This window comes from Zea mays, chromosome 4 (genome assembly GCF_902167145.1).
Source record: "Zea mays cultivar B73 chromosome 4, Zm-B73-REFERENCE-NAM-5.0, whole genome shotgun sequence".
Lineage (NCBI taxonomy): Eukaryota > Viridiplantae > Streptophyta > Magnoliopsida > Poales > Poaceae > Zea > Zea mays.
This window is the reverse complement of record NC_050099.1, coordinates 88523957-88546882: the sequence shown is the minus strand read 5'-3', so window position 1 is coordinate 88546882 and position 22926 is coordinate 88523957.

The following is a 22926-nucleotide window of genomic DNA, read 5'->3' as shown; positions in this document are numbered from 1 at the left end:
CGGGCGGCTCGGCGTGGCACGGGCTGGGCGCGCAGGTGGCGGGGTCGGTCGGCTTCCTGGCACGAGCGCGTCGGGGTCGCGGCGGTAAGCGGCTGGGCGCCGGGCACGGTCCTGGGTGGTGCTCGTTGGCGCGGCAGGACCTGCAGGCGGTCTGGGAGAGATGCGAGGGGAGAGAGAGAGAGAGGAATGGAAGGGAGAGAGAGATTAGGGAGGGAGAAGCACAGGGTGGGCGACGACGCTGTGCAGGAGGCAGGGGGCGCGGCGGCTAGGGAAAGTTGGGCCTTGTGGGCCGGTTTAGTTGAGGGTTTTGTGTATTTTTTTCTTTTTTCTATTTCCTTTTTCTAATTTCGAAATACATATTTAAATAACCCTAAAAATTTATAAAAATTAACTCAAAACTATTTATAAATAAAATATTTATTTTTGTACTATTAATTATTATATTGTTCACTAGGATTTTCATTTAAGAAGAAATGATGTTCAATATCAACTATGAGCAGTCCAAAAATCATTCCAAAAGAAACAAACACTTCAATAAAAGATTTATTACCATGATTACCATTATAAACTAGAATTATTAAAAACCTTATTTTAGCAATTAATTATTGTTTTGTAAAATGAGATTTTCTTCACATGATCGAATTAATAAATTGGATTTTCAAATCAATTCAAACAAAATATATGCTTCGCCATGAGTATAACAAACACTTGGTAATTTTATCTATTCAAGAAATTCTTCAAATCATATATATCAAGGTTATCCTTATTTGAAAACATAAATATTTTTCCTTTCTACTAAAATATAATAATCCAAATAGGGTTGTTTGTTTTTGCTAGATTTAGGGTGTTACAAACCTACCCCCTTAAAAAGAATCTCGTCCTCGAGATTAGGGAATGGCTAGCAAGAAGACAATGGTGATATATGGTTACTCGTAGATTCTTGGTTCACATTGAACTCTTCTAAATTTAAGGAACTTCTTCATTTCTTCACTCCGTAATGACTACTAATCAAGCGATCTTCATCATCGTACTTATAACTGGTTGGTCTTTTGGATTATTGTTTGGGTCTTGCTTGGCAGCTTTCTTCTCTAGTCGGTCCAGACGCTTCTTAGGGCATTCGCGAATAATATGTTCTTCATTCTTGCAGTAGAAACAAGCACCTCTTGCTTTGAGTTCTTTGCGAGTCAACTTTGCTTGACCAACCGGGGGTGAGGGTTGATTGGGTGTCTGTATCTCAAATGGCTGAGCCTGACTTGATTCTTCTATTTGGTGTCGGGAACCATAATTAGGGGTACCCTCAAGACTCCTAATCTCAGCTGGTAACCCCCATCAGCACAAAGCTGCAAAGGCCTGATGGGTGCGACCAAGTCAAGGATCGGTCCATTCAAGGGACGCGATCCCGCCTCGCCCGAGCCCAGCATCGGGCAAGGGCAGCCGACCCCGGAGGATTTACGTCTCGCCCGAGGACCCCCTCCAGCAGCGGACACGCCTTCGGCTCGCCTGAGGCCCAGTCTTCACCAAGAAGCAACCTTGGCCAAGTCGCCACACCGACTGACCGTATCGCAGGAGCATTTAATGCAAAGGTGGCCTGACACCTTATCCTGACGCACGCCCTTCAGTCGACAGAGCCGAAGTGACCGTAGTCACTTCGCCGCTCCATTGACCGGCCTGACGAGAGGACAGCGCCGCCTGCTCCGCTTCGACTGCTGTGCCACTCGACAGAGTGAGGCTGACAGCTGCCAAGTCCGGCCTCAGGCGCCATTGAGAGCACCTAGAGGGGGGGTGAATAGGTGATCCTGTGAAACTTGAAACTTAATCCACAAAAACTTGATTAGGCGTTAGCACAATAATGCCAAGTGGCTGGAGAGGAGTCTCAACAAAACACAATAAACACAAGAGATCAATCACAGAGATGGCACAGTGGTTTATCCCGTGGTTCGGCCAAGACCAACGCTTGCCTACTCCACGTTGTGGCGTCCCAACGGACGAGGGTTGCAATCAACCCCTCTCAAGCAGTCCAAAGACCCACTTGAATACCACGGTGTTTTGCTTGCTTTACTATATCCCGTTTGCGAGGAATCTCCACACTTTGGAGCCTCTCGCCCTTACACTTAGATGATCACAAAGAAGCACGGAGTAAGGGAGGGATGAGCAATACACTCAAGACAAGAAATCACAGCAACACCACGCACACAAGTCGCAACAAGAGCTCGCAACACAACTCAATGAGTTCACAACTCAACTAGAGCTCTAATTGCTATCACAAGGAATCAAAAGCGCGGAATCGATGTCTTAGTGCTTAGGAATGCTTAGAGAATGCTTGGTGTGCTCCTCCATGCGCCTAGGGGTCCCTTTTATAGCCCCAAAGCAGCTAGGAGCCGTTGAGTGCATTCCAGGAAAGCAATTCTTGCCTTCTGTCGCCTGGTGCACCGGACAGTCTGGTGCACCACCGGACACTGTCCGGTGTGGATTTCTTTCCTTATTTGGCGAAGTCGACCGTTGGCGCCTTGGAGCCGTTGGCGCACCGGACACTGTCCGGTGCCCCCTTCTAGCCGTTGGCTCGGCCACGTGTCTCGCGCGGATCGCGCGGCCGACCGTTGGCCCGGCCGACCGTTGGCTCACCGGACAGTCCGGTGCACACCGGACAGTCCGGTGAATTATAGCCATAAGCCGTTAATTTCTTCCTGAGAACAGCAAGTTCGCCGGAGCCAGTCTGGCACACCGGACATTGTCCGGTGCACCCAGACAGAGCTGGCTTTTGTTGAACAAGGCCATCTCTTCTCCAATTCGATTTCTCCTGTTTCCAGTACTTAGACACAATACATTAGTCACTAAAACAATGTACTAAGTCTGAGAAACATACCTTTATACTTGATTTGTACTTTGTCCACCATTTGACACTTAGGCACTTGTGTTGGACACTAAATCACCAAAACACTTAGAAATGGCCCAAGGGCACATTTCCCTTCCAATCTCCACCTTTTTGGTGATTTATGCCAACACAACATAAAACAAGTAGAACAAGTACAAAATCAATTCAAATAAGAACTCAAATTTGTTTTGAATCAGATTTGGCATATATGGATCATCCTTTGCCACCACTTGGTTTGTTTTTGCAAATCAACCTCAAATTCCTATCTCTAAGTCAAAAACACTTGTTGAGACATAACAAGAGTTGTTCCAAGAGAAATTGATCAAAGATTTCAAAAGCTCCCCCTTTTTCCCATAATTAAGCCTTCTCCCCACAAGAGACCAACTTTTGATAATAAGAGACAAACAAGAGTATTTTGACAAACAAAAAACTCTAACTCTACTATTTCAAAATTCTCAAGTGGTAGCTGATCCATTTATTGCTTTGGCCTTATTTTCTCCCCCTTTGGCATCAAGCACCAAAACGGGATCAATATTGGCCCTTTAACCCTATTGCCTCACCAAAATCTTCAACTAAGAGTAAAAAAGGCAATAAGAGTACTAAGATGAACTTGGAAGAAGTTACTCTTTCATCGGAGTGCAGTGGAAGTCTTGCATGGTCCAAGTCCACCTTTTCCCTTTCAATCCTCCTTTGAGACTAAATTAAGCAAACTCAAGCACATAGTTAGTCTCAAAGGGTCAAGTTGTAGCACATCTCCCCCTAAATTTGTGCATCACTTGCAAAGGACTTGTGAGGTCCAGAGAGTGCATGTACAACTTGAGCACCATAAATAAACAACAAAATGCATAAGGAACATGATCAAAGGCATAAACACATGTATGCTATAAATCAATCCAAGTTTCGCGAATCTAAGACATTTAGCTCACTACGCAACTTGCAAAAGGTCTGCTCATCTAAAGGCTTGGAAAAGATATCGGCTAGCTGGTTCTCGGAGCTAACATGAAACACTTCGATATCTCCCTTTTGCTGGTGGTCTCTCAAAAAGTGATGCCGGATGTCTATGTGCTTTGTGCGGCTGTGTTCAACGGGATTTTCCGCCATGCTGATAGCACTCTCATTATCACATAGGAGTGGGACTTTGCTCAGATTGTAGCCAAAGTCCCTGAGGGTTTGCCTCATCCAAAGTAGTTGCGCGCAACATTGTCCTGCGGCAACGTACTCGGCCTCAGCGGTGGATAGGGCAACGGAAGTTTGTTTCTTAGAACTCCATGACACTAGGGACCTTCCTAAGAATTGGCACGTCCCCGATGTACTCTTCCTATCGACCTTACATCCAGCATAGTCGGAGTCTGAATATCCAATCAAGTCAAAGGTAGACCCCTTTGGATACCAGATCCCGAAGCAAGGCGTAGCGACTAAATATCTAAGAATTCGCTTCACAGCCACTAAGTGACACTCCTTAGGTTCGGATTGAAATCTAGCACACATGCATACGCTAAGCATAATATCCGGTCTACTAGCACATAAATAAAGTAAAGATCCTATCATAGACCGGTATGCTTTTTCATCAACGGACTTACCTCCTTTGTTGAGGTCGGTGTGTCCGTCGGTTCTCATTGGAGTCTTTGCGGGCTTGGCGTCCTTCATCCCAAACCGCTTGATCAAGTCTTGCGTGTACTTGGTTTGAGAGATGAAGGTCCCATCCTTGAGTTGCTTCACTTGGAACCCAAGGAAGTACCTTAACTCGCCCATCATCGACATCTCGAATTTCTGAGTCATCACCCTGCTAAACTCTTCACAAAACTTTTGGTTAGTAGAACCAAATATTATGTCATCGACATAAATTTGGCACACAAAAAGATCACCATCACAAGTCTTAGTAAAAAAAGTTGGATCGGCTTTCCCAACCTTGAAAGCATTAGTAATTAAAAAGTCTCTAAGGCATTCATACCATGCTCTTGGGGCTTGCTTAAGTCCATAGAGCGCCTTAGAGAGCTTACACACGTGGTCGGGGTACCGTTCATCCTCGAAGCCAGGGTGTTGCTCCACGTACACCTCCTCCTTGATTGGCCCGTTGAGGAAAGCACTCTTCACATCCATTTGGAACAACCTGAAAGAATGGTGAGCGGCATATGCTAGCAAAATACGAATGGACTCTAGCCTAGCCACAGGAGCAAAAGTCTCCTCAAAGTCCAAACCTGCGACTTGGGCATAACCTTTTGCCACAAGTCGTGCCTTGTTCCTTGTCACCACCCCGTGCTCGTCTTGTTTGTTGCGGAACACCCACTTGGTTCCCACAACATTTTGCTTGGGACGAGGCACCAGTGTCCAAACTTCATTTGTTTTGAAGTTGTTGAGCTCCTCCTGCATGGCCAACACCCAGTCCGAATCTAGCAAGGCCTCTTCTACCCTGAAAGGCTCAATAGAAGAGACAAAGGAGTAATGCTCACAAAAATTAACTAATCGAGATCGAGTAGTTACTCCCTTGCTAATATCACCCAAAATTTGGTCGACGGGATGATCCCTTTGAATCATTACTCGAACTTGGGTTGGAGGTGCCGGTTGTGCTTCTTCCTCCATTACATGATCATCTTGTGCTCCCCCTTGATCACACGCCTCTTGTTCATCATCTTGAGTTGGGGGTTGCACCATTGTTGAGGAAGAGGGTTGATCTCGCTCATCTTGTTCCTGTGGCCACACATCTCCAATCGCCATGGTGCGTATTGCGGCCGTTGGAACTTCTTCTTCATCTACATCATCAAAATCAACAACTTGCTCTCTTGGAGAGCCATTAGTCTCATCAAATACAACGTCGCTAGAGACTTCAACCAAACCCGATGATTTGTTGAAGACTCTATACGCCTTTGTATTTGAGTCATAACCTAACAAAAACCCTTCTACGGCTTTGGGAGCAAATTTGGAATTCCTACCCTTCTTCACTAGAATGTAGCATTTACTCCCAAAAACTCGGAAATACGAAACATTTGGTTTGTTACCGGTTAATAGCTCGTATGACGTCTTCTTGAGGAGGCGATGAAGGTAGACCCTGTTGATGGCGTGGCAAGCCGTGTTCACGGCTTCCGACCAAAAGCGCTCGGGGGTCTTGAACTCTCCAAGCATCGTCCTCGCCATGTCTGTAAGCGTCCTGTTCTTCCTCTCTACCACACCATTTTGCTGTGGTGTGTAGGGAGCGGAGAACTCATGCTTGATCCCTTCCTCCTCAAGGTACTCCTCCACTTGAAGGTTCTTGAACTCGGACCCATTGTCGCTCCTTATCTTCTTCACCTTGAGCTCAAACTCGTTTTGAGCTCTCCTTAGGAAGCGCTTGAGGGTCCCTTGGGTTTCAGATTTATCCTGCAAAAAGAATACCCAAGTGAAGCGGGAAAAGTCATCAACAATAACTAGTCCATACTTACTTCCTCCTATGCTTAGATAGGCGCCGGGTCCGAAGAGGTCCATATGTAGCAGCTCCAGAGGTCTTGACGTGGTCATCACATTTTTGCTGTGATGCGCTCCTCCCATTTGTTTACCTGCTTGACAAGCTGCACAAGGTCTATCTTTTTCGAAAGTAACATTGGTTAGACCTATCACGTGTTCTCCCTTTAGAAGCTTGTGAAGGTTCTTCATCCCCACATGTGCTAAGCGGCGATGCCACAGCCAGCCCATGCTAGTCTTAGCAATTAAGCATGCATCTAGACCGGCCTCCTCTTTTGCAAAATCAACTAAATAAAGTTTGTCGTCTAATACACCCTTAAAAGCTAATGAACCATCACTTCTTCTAAAGATCGACACATCTACATTTGTGAATAGACAGTTATATCCCATATTGCATAATTGACTAACAGATAACAAATTATATCCAAGAGACTCAACTAAAAACACATTAGATATAGAGTGCTCGGATGAAATAGCAAATTTACCTAACCCTTTTACCTTGCCTTGATTCCCATCACCGAATATTATTGAATCTTGGGAATCCTTGTTTTTGACGTAGGAGGTGAACATCTTCTTCTCCCCCGTCATATGGTTTGTGCATCCGCTGTCGATAATCCAGCTTGAACCCCCGGATGCATAAACCTGCAAGGCAAATTTAGGCTTGGGTCTTAGGTACCCAACTCATGTTGGGTCCTACAAGGTTAGTACAAATATCCTTAGGGACCCAAATGCAAGTTTTGTCTCCCTTGCATTTTGCCCCTAATCTTCTAGCAACTATCTTCCTATCCTTTCTACAAATAGCAAAGGAAGTATTTAAAGCATGATATATTGTAGAAGGTTCATTAACTTTCCTAGGAACATTGACAACATTTCTCCTAGGCATATGAACAAAATATCTCCTAGACATATCTTTACCATGCATATAGGAAGAACTAGAAGCAAACATGGCATGAGCATCATAAGCATTACAACTCCTATAAGACTGTCTTCTATCATGGTACATAAAAGCATGGTTCTTTTTAACACTACTAGCCATAGGGACCTTTCCTTTCTCCTTGGCGGAGATGGGAGCCTTATGGCTTGTTAAGTCCTTGGCTTCCCTCTTGAAGCCAAGTCCATCCTTTATTGAGGGGTGTCTACCAATCGTGTAGGCATCCCTTGCAAACTTTAGCTTATCAAAATCACTCTTGCTAGTCTTAAGTTGGGCATTAAGACTAGTCAATTCATCATTCAATTTGGAAATTGTAACAAGGTGTTCACTACAAGCATCAATGTCAAAATCTTTACACCTATTGCAAATCTTAGCATGTTCTACACAAGAGTTAGATTTACTAGCTATCTCTAACTTAGCATTCAAATCATCATTTATGCTCCTTAAGCTAGAAATTGTCTCATGGTAAGAAGATAGTTCACAAGAAAGCATTTCATTTCTTTTAACTTCTAAAGCATGAGATTTTTGTGCCTCTACAAATTTGTCATGCTCTTCATATAAAAGGTCCTCTTGTTTCTCTAAAAGTCTATCCTTTTCATTCAAGGCATCAATCAATTCATTGATCTTATCTATTTTAGTTCTATCCAATCCCTTGAACAAACTAGAGTAATCTATTTCTTCATCACTAGACACATCATCACTAGAAGAATCATAAGTGGCATTGTTTCGATTACATACCTTCTTCTCCTTCGCCATGAGGCATGTGTGACGCTCGTTGGGGAAGAGGGATGATTTGTTGAAGGCGGTGGCGGTGAGTCCTTCATTATCGGAGTCGGATGACGAACAATCTGAGTCCCACTCCTTGCCAAGGTGTGCCTCGCCCTTAGCCTTCTTGTATGCCTTCTTCTTCTCCCTCTTTGTCACACCCGGGTTTTAGGGGTCCAAAGCCCGGGCGTAAACATAATCACCAGGTGTGCTGGGACCAAGTCTCACACATATGATGAATCATGGCACAGGATCGAATGTCACATCTTTACTATATAACAGGAGTTCTGTACAAAAATAATTAAATAATTACATCATATGAGGAAACGATCCAGCAACCCAAAGTTGACTGGGAGACGACGGCCTAGACCTCTCACGAACACATCACAGCATCCTCCATGCGCCTCATCCTGCGGTACCTGCTCTTGACCTGTGGGGGGGGGGGGGGTGTGAGACAGCAAGAGTGAGCTCACATACGTTCATCGCTCAACAAGTTGTGGGGAATAATGTGCATGAACTCGCCAAAGGTGGGAGCTCACGTGAAGTGTAAGGCTTACAAAAGAGGATGGTTAGAGCTGAGCATTGCTTTTAAAGTTGGTCAAAATTTTATTAGCAGTTACTAAGTATAAGTAAATACCAACCCAATTAAATAGTAGAACAAAGTAACAACATCACCTGCAATGCAATGCATATGACAAATTGAATTTAAGTTCCATAATTTAATCATCAGAGAGTCCTGAGCTGCTCATGACCGTGAGCTCGGCTAGTATACCAGTTTTACACTCTGCAGAGGTGGTACCCTTTACCCACAAGTCATGTTACCCATCTGCCAAGGGATCGCGACTTCCCATACACCTCTACCGAGGAGGCGAGGCAGGGTAACACTACGAGGCCTTTATAAAGTTCCACTAGCTTCAGAAAACCCGCTACAGTTTATAGGAAGCTCCAATGCAGGAATCCCTTGCAGGACCGCCATTGCAGCAAAATCCTCTCGAGGGCCTCCCTACACTGACCACTCCCCTACTGCCCTTGCCCCTTTCGGGTAAGGTAGTCCTCCACTAGCTTTCCTAATTAATCAGCCAAGGGCGTCCATAAACCCTTGTGGTGGCACGTGTTTCTCAAGTTAAGCTCTATGTTCCAATTAACATTAATGATCTTGACATGAACAGTAAATAACAACGGATAACAAAAGTATAATCATGAATAATGTGTATCTCAATGCCCAAAACCACATATAGCACTAGCAAGTACTACCCAAAAAGTTCAGTGGTAAACAAGGCATAAAGATAGACAAACTAGGGTAACCTATTAGGTCCCATCAAAATTAACCTATGCAGATCATTATGATTAATTAGAACATGAGTGGGTAAAAGAAGTGATCAAGGGCACAACTTGCCTGGCACTTGAAATTCCAGGTACCAACTTGCTCTTCAGATGACACGTGTCCTCACTGCTAAACGTAGCAATACAGACAAACATGGTATATGCAAAATTAACATCACACCAAACATAAGAATAAATCGAATAATAATAATCTACACGTTGCTACGGGACTAACGCAACTTGAACGAATCAAATCGGAGTTAAAACGGAGGAGTTATGATTTTCTGAATATTCTATGTGTTTTGTACAAGATTAAATAGGATATAAATTTTAATGTGACTTTCATGTCAAAACAGATGTACTATGTGATAAACAATAATATTATAGAATTATAGAAATTAGAATGAACTAATTTGGACTTAATATAAATTTCTTATGGATTAAACAAGATTCTGGAATTGTTTTTATATAAGAAATTCGTTTCATAAATCACTTTCCCTGATTTCCCATTTCCCTGGACTGCGCGCACTATTACAGAGAAGGTCGGGGTTTACTTCGAAAAATAACCCAGACACAGCCTACTCCCGCGGGGACGGCGGGTTCTATTTAGAATAGGCCGAGGGGCTCTTTTGAAAAACAGCCGTAGCGAAGGGGTACAGGGAAACCAGAGTAGTTGGATTATAATCCGAGGGTCCGGATTAGATCTTCGTCACTTATGAAGCGGTATGACAGGCGGACCGGTGGATCGGTGATCGATGGCCGAGAGTTAAATAAATGGAACTTGATCCCCACTGTCCAACACAAAAAAAAACAGACGGCGCAGAGGGATTGATCGGGCTGATGGGATAAGATCTGATCAAGACCCTCTGTTGCTAGATCCACGGTCGCAAATTCCCCAGCCAAATAGATATGCATGGCCCGATCCGAGTCGTTCATCAGAAAATAGACGGACAGGCCCTTTCTTCATTCCTCTCTTCCCTGCTCGCTTTGGCCGATGGCGAGCCTTGGCCAGACGGCGGCGCCGTCGATGTCCAAGACTATCCGCCCGCCCGACCCCCAAACACCACCACCGATAATACCACGCGAAGCTAAGGTCAACGCTAATGCTCAGAGGGGAGGTTCTTACCAGAGGGCGCGGCGCGAAGGACCCTCCCACGGCACCCAGCGACGAAGCGACGGAGGGTGTTCTCACCGTTGTTGGAAGTAGGGCCGACGAAGCGCGGGTCCGAGGCGAGGCGCAGGTTCAGTGCTCCTCCCCTTTTTCCAGCGAAATTCGCCACCGAATCAACCACCCGAGAGCCCCCCCCATCTATTGCGGCTGCGATCTCAATTTTCTCTGCGCTTCCGCTGCGATCAATGGAGGTGCGCCAGACCCAAGCTTATATGCACAGGAGGAGCGGATTAGCCTCCATAGCCAACCGAACACCAGGAAGATCGGCGGAGTTTGTTGGAATCTTCGGATTGGCAACCTGGAGTTCGTTGGGATGGGGTTGATCGACCGCTCGAGCCGCGGCGTTCGCCCGGTTCTGTTTTGCGCCAAGCAGTCAACCAGGAAAGGAGACGACCCTGTTGACGAGAGGGGCCACCAGACAGTGGTACCGTGCGGACTCCGGGTGAAGCGGCAGACGTGCGGGTCCCCCGGATCGGTGTCACGGACGAGCACACGACCGAACCTGTGAGGCTGGCACATGGGCCCACCGGTCAGCGGAGTTGAGCCAAGCGCGCGGACGAGTGGGAGCTAGCCAAGCGGGACCGACCCGGCGGAGTCCGCAGGTGCAAGCCACATGGGCCGCACAGAGCTGAGGAGGCTGGGCCAGTTCTAGGGTGAGCTAGGCCGAGAGGGGGGTTTGGGCCCAAGAGTGGTAGATGTCTCTTTTTATTTTCTTTTTCTTTTTTTGTTTTTCTTTCTATTTAAATTTCCAAATTCTAAATTTGAATTCAATCCAGAGTTTCAAAATTTATAACTCAATCCAAATATGCACATACAAAAATCCAACATGGTGCAGGTATAATTTATATTAACCAATTTATTTAGTTACCTTATTTACCATTATTATTTTATTTAGGTGATGTTTTCAACATGAAATACACACCTCATTTATTTCATTAGAATGTTATTTTGAGATTTAGTCAAATTAGAGGTATATTTCAAATTGTATTTATTATTATATTTTTTATGAAAGTAATTTCTAATATATAACATATGTTAATATAGACACTTCAAGGAATACATTACTCCTATAAGGGTCTTTTATATAGTTTCCTAAAACAATTTATATAAATACATGTATTATTATTTTTTTACCTTATACAAATTTTAGGGCTTTACAAATCCTACCCCCCTTAAGAAATCTCGTCCTCGAGATTAGTGAGAAAGAGGATATATGAAGAGTGATTTGCAATTTAGCTTTTAGTTTCTAATTAGTTCAAAAATAAAGAGTTTCTTTTTTTTCATTAGTGGGTGAGTAGGAGAGCATGGGTATCCATCTACCTATTGTGTAGGATACAAGAGATGGATAGGTTAGGGCAAGAATAGCCAGGGGTAAGAGGGTTTATGGTGACGAAAAATTCTGTGTTGGGTGGTAATGCATCTTGAAGATCGAGTTTGACTTCTCTCCTTCTTTGACGAGGTTGATCTTTTCTTCTCCAGTCTTGGTCTCACTGATTTGAGGTGTGTGTTTTATCGGAGTTGGGGAATATGGTTAAGATAGTTATGGATGAGATGGACTACATGATGTAGGTCAAAAGTTTGTTTGATGTTAGGTGGGGATAGGCAGATTATGCAATCCATCATGACTCTATTGGTTGGGTTGTTTGCCCATAGATTGGTTGGATAGGTTATGTAACATATTATATGGGTCATGTTGTTGTGTATGGCCGAGTTTATCTAAGATCTCAAACTTGTTTATAGGGGCAGGGTCTAATCTATTTTTTTCCCCACTATTAACTGGTTAAGTGACTGACCTTAGGTTAGCTCAACTTAAGATTAGACTTCGTTAGGTTAGATTAACCTATTAGATGGGATCAGATCTAGAATAAATTGATATGATTATTTTAGACTAGATAAGATCTAAATAAATTTTGGATTAGCTCCTGGTTGCTATTCTAGAGTGAGATAAATATACTAATTAGGGCATGATGAATTCATAAGGATAAGGTAGAATCTTTTGAGGTCAGTTAGATCGATTAGGATGAGATAAAATCTTAATTTGGATAAGTTAGGATCCTTTTGAGATAAGATGAGATGGACATCGTTTAGGCTAGATACTTTAATAAGAGATAATCCAGTTTGTCTAGTTATTTTGATGAACATTTTTTTTCTATATGTATATGCAGATGTAATTGTGGGCATTACTCCACAACTCATCACACTCAATCAAAGATCCAAATCAGACAAGTATCATAAGAACAAACATTCAAGTGCATAGATAGAGACATAAAAAAAATTAATAATTTTGTTTTTGTTCCTAAGAGTGGGTCTCCTATTCCTAAAGGTTACTTTAGGCACAAGATTTCAAAGTGTGAAATCCACATTTGTCTTTAGAAATGAAGAGCTAAGAATAATCAGAGTAAAGCGGAAATAGATGAGAAAAGTTTAAGAAAAGTTTAGAAAAGAATCAGAGTAGCAAAGGTAAGCAAACAATGGTTGTCCAGTTCTATCTAGGTTTCGTCCTACAGTCAACATTCCTCTGATACCACTTCTGTCACACCCGGGTTTTAGGGGTCCAAAGCCCGGGCGTAAACATAATCACCAGGTGTGCTGGGACCAAGTCTCACACATATGATGAATCATGGCACAGGATCGAATGTCACATCTTTACTATATAACAGGACTTCTGTACAAAAATAATTAAATAATTACATCATATGAGGAAACGATCCAGCAACCCAAAGTTGACTGGGAGACGACGGCCTAGACCTCTCACGAACACATCACAGCATCCTCCATGCGCCTCATCCTGCGGTACCTGCTCTTGACCTGTGGGGGGGGGGGTGTGAGACAGCAAGAGTGAGCTCACATACGTTCATCGCTCAACAAGTTGTGGGGAATAATGTGCATGAACTCGCCAAAGGTGGGAGCTCACGTGAAGTGTAAGGCTTACCAAAGAAAATGGTTAGAGCTGAGCATTGCTTTTAAAGTTGGTCAAAATTTTATTAGCAGTTACTAAGTATAAGTAAATACCAACCCAATTAAGTAGTAGAACAAAGTAACAACATCACCTGCAATGCAATGCATATGACAAATTGAATTTAAGTTCCATAATTTAATCATCAGAGAGTCCTGACCTGCTCATGACCGTGAGCTCGGCTAGTATACCAGTTTTACACTCTGCAGAGGTGGTACCCTTTACCCACAAGTCATGTTACCCATCTGCCAAGGGATCACGACTTCCCATACACCTCTACCGAGGAGGCGAGGCAGGGTAACACTACGAGGCCTTTACAAAGTTCCACTAGCTTCAGAAAACCCGCTACAGTTTATAGGAAGCTCCAATGCAGGAATCCCTTGCAGGACCGCCATCGCAGCAAAATCCTCCCGAGGGCCTCCCTACACTGACCACTCCCCTACTGCCCTTGCCCCTTTCGGGTAAGGTAGTCCTCCACTAGCTTTCCTAATTAATCAGCCAAGGGCGTCCATAAACCCTTGTGGTGGCACGTGTTTCTCAAGTTAAGCTCTATGTTCCAATTAACATTAATGATCTTGACATGAACAGTAAATAACAACGGATAACAAAAGTATAATCATGAATAATGTGTATCTCAATGCCCAAAACCACATATAGCACTAGCAAGTACTACCCAAAAAGTTCAGTGGTAAACAAGGCATAAAGATAGACAAACTAGGGTAACCTATTAGGTCCCATCAAAATTAACCTATGCAGATCATTATGATTAATTAGAACATGAGTGGGCAAAAGAAGTGATCAAGGGCACAACTTGCCTGGCACTTGAAATTCCAGGTACCAACTTGCTCTTCAGATGACACGTGTCCTCACTGCTAAACGTAGCAATACAGACAAACATGGTATATGCAAAATTAACATCACACCAAACATAAGAATAAATCGAATAATAATAATCTACACGTTGCTACGGGACTAACGCAACTTGAACGAATCAAATCGGAGTTAAAATGGAGGAGTTATGATTTTCTGAATATTCTATGTGTTTTGTACAAGATTAAATAGGATATAAATTTTAATGTGACTTTCATGTCAAAACAGATGTACTATGTGATAAACAATAATATTATAGAATTATAGAAATTAGAATGAACTAATTTGGATTTAATAAGAATTTCTTATGGATTAAACAAGATTCTGGAATTGTTTTTATATAAGAAATTCGTTTCATAAATCACTTTCCCTGATTTCCCATTTCCCTGGACTGCGCGCACTATTACAGAGAAGGTCGGGGTTTACTTCGAAAAATAACCCAGACACAGCCTACTCCCGCGGGGACGGCGGGTTCTATTTAGAATAGGCCGAGGGGCTCTTTTGAAAAACAGCCGTAGCGAAGGGGTACGGGGAAACCAGAGTCGTTGGATTATAATCCGAGGGTCCGGATTAGATCTTCGTCACTTATGAAGCGGTATGACACGCGGACCGGTGGATCGGTGATCGACAGCCGAGAGTTAAATAAATGGAACTTGATCCCCACTGTCCAACACAAAAAAAACAGACGGCGCAGAGGGATTGATCGGGCTGATGGGATAAGATCTGATCAAGACCCTCTGTTGCTAGATCCACGGTCGCAAATTCCCCAGCCAAATAGATATGCATGGCACGATCCGAGTCGTTCATCAGAAAATAGACGGACAGGCCCTTTCTTCATTCCTCTCTTCCCTGCTCGCTTTGGCCGATGGCGAGCCTTGGCCAGACGGCGGCGCCGTCGATGCCCAAGACCATCCGCCCGCCCGACCCCCAAACACCACCACCGATAATACCACGCGAAGCTAAGGTCAACGCTAATGCTCAGAGGGGAGGTTCTTACCAGAGGGTGCGGCGCGAAGGACCCTCCCACGGCACCCAGCGACGAAGCGACGGAGGGTGTTCTCACCGTTGTTGGAAGTAGAGCCGACGAAGCGCGGGTCCGAGGCGAGGCGCAGGTTCAGTGCTCCTCCCCTTTATCCAGCGAAATTCGCCACCGAATCAACCACCCGAGAGCCCCCCCCATCTATCGCGGCTGCGATCTCAATTTTCTCTGCGCTTCCGCTGCGATCAATGGAGGTGCGCCAGACCCAAGCTTATATGCACAGGAGGAGCGGATTAGCCGCCATAGCCAACCGAACACCAGGAAGATCGGCGGAGTTTGTTGGAATCTTCGGATTGGCAACCTGGAGTTCGTTGGGATGGGGTTGATCGGCCGCTCGAGCCGCGGCGTTCGCCCGGTTCGGTTTTGCGCCAAGCAGTCAACCAGGGAAGGAGACGACCCTGTTGACGAGAGGGGGCCACCAGACAGTGGTACCGTGCGGACTCCGGGTGAAGCGGCAGACGTGCGGGTCCCCCGGATCGGTGTCACGGACGAGCACACGACCGAACCTGTGAGGCTGGCACATGGGCCCACCGGTCAGCGGAGTTGAGCCAAGCGCGCGGACGAGTGGGAGCTGGCCAAGCGGGATCGACCCGGCGGAGTCCGCAGGCGCAAGCCACATGGGCCGCACAGAGCTGAGGAGGCTGGGCCAGTTCTAGGGTGAGCTGGGCCGAGAGGGGGGTTTGGGCCCAAGAGTGGTAGATGTCTCTTTTTATTTTCTTTTTCTTTTTTTTTGTTTTTCTTTCTATTTAAATTTCCAAATTCTAAATTTGAATTCAATCCAGAGTTTCAAAATTTATAACTCAATCCAAATATGCACATACAAAAATCCAACATGGTGCAGGTATAATTTATATTAACCAATTTATTTAGTTACCTTATTTACCATTATTATTTTATTTAGGTGATGTTTTCAACATGAAATACACACCTCATTTATTTCATTAGAATGTTATTTTGAGATTTAGTCAAATTAGAGGTATATTTCAAATTGTATTTATTATTATATTTTTTTATGAAAGTAATTTCTAATATATAACATATGTTAATATAGACACTTCAAGGAATACATTACTCCTATAAGGGTCTTTTATATAGTTTCCTAAAACAATTTATATAAATACATGTATTATTATTTTTTTACCTTATACAAATTTTAGGGCTTTACACTCTTGTTCCCTTGTTCCTGGTCACTATCATTATCGGGGCAGTTAGCGATAAAATGACCAATCTTACCACACTTGAAGCATGAGCGCTTCCCCTTTGTCTTGGTCTTGCTTGGCTGCCCCTTGTGACCTTTTAGCGCCGTCTTGAAGCGCTTGATGATGAGAGCCATCTCTTCATCATTTAGCCCTGCCGCCTCAACTTCTGCCACCTTGCTAGGTAGCGCCTCCTTGCTTCTTGTTGCCTTGAGAGCAAAGGGTTGAGGCTCATTGATTGGACCATTCAATGCGTCGTCCACGTATCTCGCCTCCTTGATCATCATTCGCCCGCTCACAAACTTCCCAAGAACTTCTTTGGGCGACATCTTGGTGTACCTAGGATTTTCACGAATATTGTTCACCAGATGTGGATCAAGTACAGTAAAGGACCTTAGCATTAGGCGAACGACGTCGTGGTCCGTCCATCGCGTGCTTCTGTAGCTCCTTATTTTGTTGATGAGGGTCTTGAGCTGGTTGTATGTTTGGGTTGGCTCCTCGCCCCTTATCATTGCAAATCTCCCGAGCTCGCCCTCTACCAACTCCATCTTGGTGAGCAAGGTGACGTCATTTCCCTCATGAGAAATCTTGAGGGTGTCCCAGATCTGCTTGGCATTGTCCAAGCCGCTCACCTTATGGTACTCGTCCCTGCACAAAGAGGCTAACAATACAGTAGTAGCTTGTGCATTTTTATGAATCTGTTCATTAATAAATATAGGACTATCCGAGCTATCAAATTTCATTCCATTCTCAACAATCTCCCATATACTTGGATGGAGAGAGAAAAGGTGACTACGCATTTTGTGACTCCAAAATCCGTAGTCCTCCCCATCAAAGTGTGGAGGTTTGCCAAGAGGGATGGAAAGCAAATGTGCATTTGAGCTATGCGGAATACGAGAGTAATCGAAAGAAAAGTTCGAATTAACCGTCTTTCTTTTGTCGTAGTCGTTGTCGTCGTTGTCTTTTTGGGAAGAAGTGGACTCATCGCTGTCGTCGTAGTAGACGATCTCCTTGATGCGTCTTGTCTTCTTCTTCTTCCCATCTTTGCGTTTGGGGCCCGAGCCCGAGTCGGTAGGCTTGTCATCTTTGGGCTCGTTGACGAAGGACTCCTTCTCCTTATCATTGATCACAATCCCCTTGCCCTTAGGATCCATCTCTTCGGGCGGTTAGTCCCTTTCTTGAAGAGAACGGCTCTGATACCAATTGAGAGCACCTAGAGGGGGGGGGGGTGAATAGGTGATCCTGTGAAACTTGAAACTTAATCCACAAAAACTTGATTAGGCGTTAGCACAATAATGCCAAGTGGCTGGAGAGGAGTCTCAACAAAACACAATAAACACAAGAGATCAATCACAGAGATGGCACAGTGGTTTATCCCATGGTTCGGCCAAGACCAACGCTTGCCTACTCCACGTTGTGGCGTCCCAACGGACGAGGGATGCAATCAACCCCTCTCAAGCAGTCCAAAGACCCACTTGAATACCATGGTGTTTTGCTTGCTTTACTATATCCCGTTTGCGAGGAATCTCCACACTTTAGAGCCTCTCGCCCTTACACTTAGATGATCACAAAGAAGCACGGAGTAAGGGAGGGATGAGCAACACACTCAAGACAAGAAATCACAGCAACACCACGCACACAAGTCGCAACAAGAGCTCGCAACACAACTCAATGAGTTCACAACTCAACTAGAGCTATAATTGCTATCGCAAGGAATCAAAAGCGCAGAATCGATGTCTTAGTGCTTAGGAATGCTTAGAGAATGCTTGGTGTGCTCCTCCATGTGCCTAGGGGTCCCTTTTATAGCCCCAAGGAAGCTAGGAGCCGTTGAGTGCATTCCAGGAAGGCAATTCTTGCCTTCTGTCGCCTGGTGCACCGGACAGTCCGGTGCACCACCGGACACTGTCCGGTGCGGATTTCTTTCCTTATTTGGCGAAGTCGACCGTTGGCGCCTTGGAGCCGTTGGCGCACCGGACACTGTCCGGTGCACACCGGACAGTCCGGTGCCCTCTTCTAGCCGTTGGCTCGGCCACGTGTCTCGCGCGGATCGCGCGGCCGACCGTTGGCCCGGCCGACCGTTGGCTCACCGGACAGTCCGGTGCACACCGGACAGTCCGGTGAATTATAGCCGTACGCCGTTAATTTCTTCCCGAGAACAGCAAGTTTGCCTGAGCCAGTCTGGCACACCGGACACTGTCCGGTGCACCCAGACAGAGCTGGCTTTGGTTGAACAAGGTCATCTCTTCTCCAATTCGATTTCTCTTGTTTCCAGTACTTAGACACAATACATTAGTCACTAAAACAATGTACTGAGTCTGAGAAACATACCTTTATACTTGATTTGTACTTTGTCCACCATTTGACACTTAGGCACTTGTGTTGGACACTAAATCACCAAAACACTTAGAAATGGCCCAAGGGCACATTTCCCTTTCAGCCATAAGGCAACTCCGCTTCGCCCGACCCTAGGGCTCGGACTCGGGCTCAGCCCCGGAAGACGACGAACTCCTCTCCGCCTGACCCCAGGGCTCGGACTCGGGCTCAGCGCCGGAAGACGACGAACTCCGCTTCGCCCGACCCTAGGGCTTGGACTCGGGCTCAGCCCCGGAAGATGACGAACTCCGCTTCGCCCAACCCCAGGGCTCGGACTCGGGCTCAGCCCCGGAAGACGACGAACTCCGCTCCGCCCGACCCCAGGGCTCGGACTCGGGCTCAGCCCCGGAAGACGAAGAACTCCGCTCCGCCCGACCCCAGGGCTCGGAATCGGGCTCAGCCCCGGAAGACGACGGACTCCGCTTCGCCTGACCCCAGGGCTCGGACTTGGGCTCAGCCCCGGAAGACGATGAACTTCGCTTCGCCCAACCCCAGGGCTCGGACTCAGCCCTGGCCTCAGCCGACGATCTCCGCCTCGCCCGACTCGGGGGCTCGGACTCGACCTCGGCCTTGGAAGACAGACTCGACCTCGACCTCGGAAGAGCCTCCACCTCGCCCAGCCCAGGGCTCGGACCGACCACGTCACAAGAGGCGCCATCATTACCCTACCCCAAGCTGACTCAGGGAACAAGACCAGCGTTCCATCTGGCTCGCTCCGGTAAACAAGTAATGATGGCGCCCGCATGCTCTATGACGACAGCGGCTCTCATCCCCCTTACGGAAGCAAGAGGACGTCAGCAAGGACTCGACAGCCCCGACAGTTGTCCTTCCGCCAGGCTCCAGCGCTCCTCTGACGGCCACAACACCACACGAACCGGGTGCCAAAACCTCTCCGGCTGCCACGATGGCATGTACTTAGGGCACTAGCCCTCCTCCGTTAGACACGTTAGCACACTGCTACACCCCCATTGTACACCTGGATCCTTTCCTTATGCCTATAAAAGGAAGGTCCAGGGCCCTCTTACGGAGGTTGGCCGCGCGGAGAAGGACGGGATGGCGCTCGCGCAAGGCCGCTCGCTCCCTCCCGCGTGGACGTTTGTAACCCCCTACTGCAAGCGCACCCGACCTGGGCGCGGGACAAACACGAAGGCCGCGGGTTTCCCCTTTTACGCCTGTCTCCCTCCGGCTGCTTCCCCCCTTCGTGCTCCATCTCGCGCTGACCCATCTGGGCTGGGGCACGCGGCGATAATTTACTCGTCGGTCCAGGGACCCCCCGAGTTCGAAACGCCGACAGTTGCCATGCCAGGTAGGGGCCGGATGCATGTTGACGAATAGCTTCCCGTCAAGCTCCAGATGGGCAGTCTCCAGCAACCTTTCCAGCCCGGGACGGTGCTCCGTTTCGGGAGTCTTGAGTTCATGTCCCTCGACGGCAGCTACGACATGATACTCCTTCCCCCGCCGCGCGACAGCGACAATGGCGGCCGACAACCTGCCCGCCGGCGGCGGAATCGACGACGTCTTCCCCACGTGGTGGAAGAACAACATTCGGGCTTGTCCCGTCCCCTCCCCCGCCGACGGAGGAGGAGGCGGGGCAACCAACGCCAAGCAGGAGGCGGCACCTCGTCGGCTGTCGAGCGAGTCGACGGCGCCAGCGCCCCAACGGGGGGCACGTCGGGCATCGACCTCGCGTCTGAGACGAAGACGAGCGCCTTCTCCCCGCAACACGCCAACCCCAAGCAAACGGACGATGCCAGCACGCTCGCGAAGGACTTGCTGGGCATCACCCTCGTACCTGAGACGACGGTGCAGTCTGCCCCTGACGTGACTTCGTCGCCGCCCGTCGACCAAGAGGTACCGACCGATTTCCATCTCGTGCCTTTCGGGTTCAGCCTCGACCCACCAAGCGACTTCGCTTCGGTGGACGCTCTTATAGAGGCGAGTCCAAACCCTCTAGGGTATCGTATGCGGTCACCCTGGGACCGGCTGACGGTCGTCTCAACCTACGGGCCCTTGGGTTCCGAGGAAGATGACGAGCCTGACTTTGGTTGGGATTTCTCCGCACTTGGTAACCCCAGTGCCATGCGGGACTTTATGACCGCGTGCGACTACTGCCTTACCGACTGTTCCGACGGTAGCCGCAGCCTCGGCGACGAGGACTGCGGCCCAAGTCGTGAATGTTTCCACGTCGATCAAGGGGGTCCCGACGAAGGCAACCATCTTGGTATGCCGTGGAACGGTGATCCCCCTAGGTCTGTGCCTCGCGTTGACATCCTTCGGGAGCTAGCTGTGGTCCCCGTCCCGGCAAGGGGTCATGACCCACAGCTCGAGCAAATCCGCGAGATGCAGGCCAGGCTCGACGAGGGAGCAGGAACACTTGAGCCGTTCCACCGGGACAATGGGTAGGAATGGGCTGGCCAACCTCCGGCCGGAGAAGTGCGTTATCTACCCCAGGGCATCCAGCACCGCGTCGCCGACGATGTCAGGGTAAGGCTGCCACTGGTTTCCAGTGGGGTCGGCCAAACCTGGCCGCAGCGGCAATACTTCTCCGCACGATGCCGGAGCCATCTACCACCGAGGGGCGGCGTATCCAGGGAGAGCTCAAGAATCTCCTGGAGGATGCCGTGGTCCGACGGGCCAAAAGCTCTGCCTCCCGAAGGCAGGGGTATCCCTCGGAACATCGCGCCGCGACTTCCCGATTCATGCGGGAAGCCTCGGTCCACACCGGGCGCACGCGCAACACAGCGCCTGCGGCCTCGGGTCGCCTCGGCAACGAGCACCATCACCGCAACCGTCGAGCCCACCTCGACGAGAAGGTGCGCCGAGGCTACCACCCCAGGCGTGGGGGACGCTACGACAGCGGGGAGGATCAGAGTCCCTCGCCCGAACCACCTGGTCCGCAGGCCTTCAGCTGGGCCATACGACGGGCGTCGTTCCTGACTCGGTTCCGAACCCCGACTACTATCACAAAGTACTTGGGGGAGACGAGGTCGGAACTGTGGCTCGCGGACTACCGGCTGGCCTGCCACCTGGGTGGAACGGACGATGACAACCTCATCATCCGCAACCCCCCCTGTTCCTCTCCGATACCGCTCGAGCCTGGCTGGAGCACCTGCCTCCAGGGTAGATCTCCAACTGGGACGACCTGGTCCAAGCCTTCGCCGACAACTTCTAGGGCACGTACGTGCGCCCTGGGAACTCCTGGGATCTCCGAAGCTGCCGCCAGCAGCCGGGAGAGTCTCTCCGGGACTACATCCGGCGATTCTCGAAGCAGTGCACCGAGCTGCCCAACGTCACCGACTCGGATGTCATCGGCGCGTTCCTCGCCGGCACCACCTGCCGTGACCTGGTGAGCAAGCTGGGTCGCAAGACCCCCACCAGGGTGAGCGAGCTGATGGACATCGCCACCAAGTTTGCCTCTGGCCAGGAGGTGGTTGAGGCCATCTTCCGGAAGGACAAGCAGCCCCAGGGCTGCCAACCGGAAGATGTCCCCGAGGCGTCAACTTAGCACGGCACCAAGAAGAAAGGCAAGAAGAAGTCGCAAGCGAAACGCGACGCCGCCGACGTGGACCTTGTCGCCGCCGCCGAGTACAAGAACCCTCGGAAACCTCCCGGAGGTGCCAATCTCTTCGACAAGATGCTCAAGGAGTTGTGCCCCTATCACCAGGGGCCCGTCAAGCACAACCTTGAGGAGTGCGCCATGCTTCGGCGCCACTTTCACAAGGTTGGGCCACCTGCGGAAGGTGGCAGGGCCCGCGACGACAATAAGAAGGAGGATCACAAGGCAGGAGAGTTCCCCGAGGTCCACGACTGCTTCATGATCTACGGTGGGCAAATGGCGAACGCCTCGGCTCGGCACCACAAGCAAGAGCGTCGAGAGGTCTGCTCGGTAAAGGTGGCGGCGCCAGTCTTCCTAGACTGGTCCAACAAGCCCATCACCTTCGACCAAGACGACCACCCCGACCGCGTGCCGAGCCCGGGTTAATACCCCCTCGTTG